The sequence below is a fragment of the Podarcis gaigeae genome (assembly GCF_964106915.1).
Source record: "Podarcis gaigeae genome assembly, chromosome: 7".
NCBI classification, from domain to species: Eukaryota; Metazoa; Chordata; class Lepidosauria; order Squamata; family Lacertidae; genus Podarcis; species Podarcis gaigeae.
The window spans coordinates 46792384-46795637 of record NC_139683.1 but is presented as its reverse complement, the minus strand read 5'-3'; positions in this window follow the sequence as shown (position 1 = coordinate 46795637).

Sequence of the window (3254 nt, the reverse complement as noted above, 5' to 3'; positions counted from 1 at the left end):
TAGCAAGGCAATCAGAAATGACCCTACCTTAAAAATATTGATAAAGTCACAAGGCTTATGTTTTAAGTTCTTCTGATAATATGGCCCTATTATTTTTAATGATGTCTTTACACTATGTCTCTTCCCAGTTTCTTCTTTCCGCAAAGTGTAATAATATTGTGCAAGCTGATGGAGTGGGGGGGGGGGGAATCGACATAGGACAAAAATTGCCCTATAATTTCAAAATATATTTTATAGACAAGTGCTCCTCTTTCCTTGCCTGAGTTCAGAAAAGAAATGTCAATGGCATTCCAAGGAGGCTGTGAATTTCAAGGGGAAATCCCCAACATATGGTAAATGGATTGCTGGATCAGATCAGGAGTATAACACCTTGAATATTTGGTGAGTTAATGCTTTGGTGCTAATTTCTAGTCAAGATATGGCAATAACTCAGTTTTCAAACTTTCCGTTTTCAAATCTTGATGGATATGGTGGGGACTTAGGAGTGGTGCTGGGCAAAGGTCATTGTGCTAAGGGCAGATGTGAACCACTTTGTCATGATCCCACAAATTGTGTGCATGTTGAAGCTATTGATGTGGATGAGGGAGGAAAGGGGGAAAGGAGACATAGGAGAGGAAGGGCTGCAACTCAGTGGCAGAACACCTGTTCAGTCCCTGGCATCTCCAGGTGGAGCTGAGAGAGAACTTTCTCTGAAATCCTGGACAGCTGCTGCCAATCGGTGTGGACAGTACTGAGCTAAATGGATCAGTGACAGCCACCTATTTTCTAAAGTCCTTGTGGGCTCCTCTTGGCAGTACGCATGAACTACTTCAGAACAGATGGCCAGCCACCTCAAGCTTGGTAGTGTGAATCAGATGTTGGGGGGAACTAGGTCTGACACTCCACGCTCCCCAGCTCCCCCTGCCCCCCACAAAATATGAACATTGCATCAGAGCTAACAGTGCTGGTGGTCTGTTTGGCAGAGCTCCATGGCATCTTCTGCATTGAGATGTGGTTTGTTGCAGTGTTTGAAGAACCAAGGCTACTGATCAGCACCATTGTTGAGATGTGCATTTACTGTTTTCAGTAGAAGTATTAAGGAATACCGTTTCTCCACAAGGTGGTAGAAGTGAGCAATTAATTATAATATACCATCTACAAAGCTCACACAGTTTTTATTGGAATTTAAATGCAATCATTAGGTCTTGCCTAAATTCTGGAATATGAAAAGAAGTGCTTCGTATGAAATAGAAATATTTCTATTTCTGTTTGAGCTATCTTCCATGTGTAGTGGTCCACCACGGAGCAGTGATTACTTTTTTGTTTATTCAGAGATAAAAGCAAAACAGAAGCATCTTTCCCCACTCTCTGCCTATACTGGGCCTATACCGGCCCTACAGATGTTGTTGGACTTCAGCCCCCATAAGCCTCAGCCAGCCTGGCCAATGGGCAGGTATTATGGGAGTTGCAGTTCAGCAACCCCAGAGTCATTCGCGACTGGACTGAACTGTCAGGGGTCCTTTACCTTTACCTTTACCATCTCTGGCATGTGGGTGGCACTGTGGTCTAAACCACTGAGCCTCTTGGGCTTGCCGATCAGGAGGTCAGCAGTTCGAATTCCCGCAATGGGGTGAGCTCCCATTGCTCGGTCCCTGCTCTTGCCAACCTAGCAGTTCGAAAGCACGTCAAAGTGCAAGTAGATAAATAGATACCACTCTGGCGGGAAGGTAAACGGCATTTCCATGCGTTGCTCTGGTTTCACCAGAAGCGGCTTAGTCATGCTGGCCACATGACCCGGAAAAACTGTCTGCGGACAAACATCGGCTCCCTCGGCCAGTAAAGCGAGATGAGCGCCACAACCCCAGAGTCGTTCATGACGGGACTTAACTGTCAGGGTCCTTTACCTTTACCTTTAACATCTCTATTCCTGGTATGTAGGCACATGTATATATAGAGAGAGAATTTTAAAGCATCAGATGGCACTTCAGACAAGCTTCCTCTGCATTATGGAAGGATGCAGTTAATCACTAGAATCACTTATTTATTACTTTGTCCAACAAAAACTAGAAACTGAAGAAAGCAGAAGCTATCAGATTTTTTGCTATAAGAATTTAATATTTGTGTTTTGTTTGTCACTGTAACACATAATGATATATGTGTATCTGTATTCATAAACGTTTTGGAAAAGATCAAAAACTCTTTGCGCGTGAAGACCCTGAAAACCACCCCCAAAATAAAGACACAATAGACACAGAATTTAGTTTAAGGGTTTTGGCATTAGTTTTGGCCACAACTTTATTGATTACAGCATGTGAATGGTTGCTTAGGCATTGGTTCCAGACTACCTGAACCTGCACGGTGGCAGGAACAGGACTGACACTGGGCACCACCATATGTCAGTAAGGGAAAGCATCCTGGGGGAGCAAGAAGCTGGCTTTGATCTCACAGCTCACCCCAGATGCTCCCAGGGGCTCTGGCGTGGCCCTAGCCCCTTGACAGGGTTCGGACAAAAGCAAGGCGAGCCCCTGGATTCCTTTAATGGAATTCTCTAGCAGCAGTGATGGAGAGGCAGGCACAGCCAACCACTTCCCCTCCACAAAACATTGAACCAATGCCTAACCACCAACCTTACAAAGTTGTGACGATTTGCTACACAGTAGGCAAAAACCAAATGGCAACAGCCAATCGGCAAAATTCCTACTAGGCCCCTGCTCCAAAACAGACGACCCCTAAACAGGCATAGCAAGGCCAAAGAACACCCCTAAATATATGGTGGGAGGGTGGGTGATCCAATGCATGTCGCAGGAAAGAGAAAGCTCCCAGCAATGTGCAGCAGCTTAAATAGCCCGGCGGTAGCTAATAGACGACCCAACAGGCCAAATTTCTACCCCAGCAACCGAGGGGCAACCAATGGGGTGTTGTGGCTATCCAAACAGTCCTGCCCCACAACAGGGAGGCAGTTTAGGTGATCTCACCATAACACGTGCCCTCCATGATGGAGGACACAATTTTCGAAAAATCAGAATATAAAAGTGCAGTGCTTTTTTTCTATATATATATATAGAAAATGTTTAGGAGTACTCTCATTTTCCTACTCATATTGAAATACTGCCCCTCAATGAGGCCAAACTTAGATTTACAAAATGTTTAAGGGTATGTGTACCCCCGCATACCCCCAGAAAAAAGCACTGTAAATGTGTTTGTCTTCTACATTTCATTTAGTATACCACATGCTTCTTCACGATCTTTGCCAGAGAGTGCCATCTGCAGCTCAG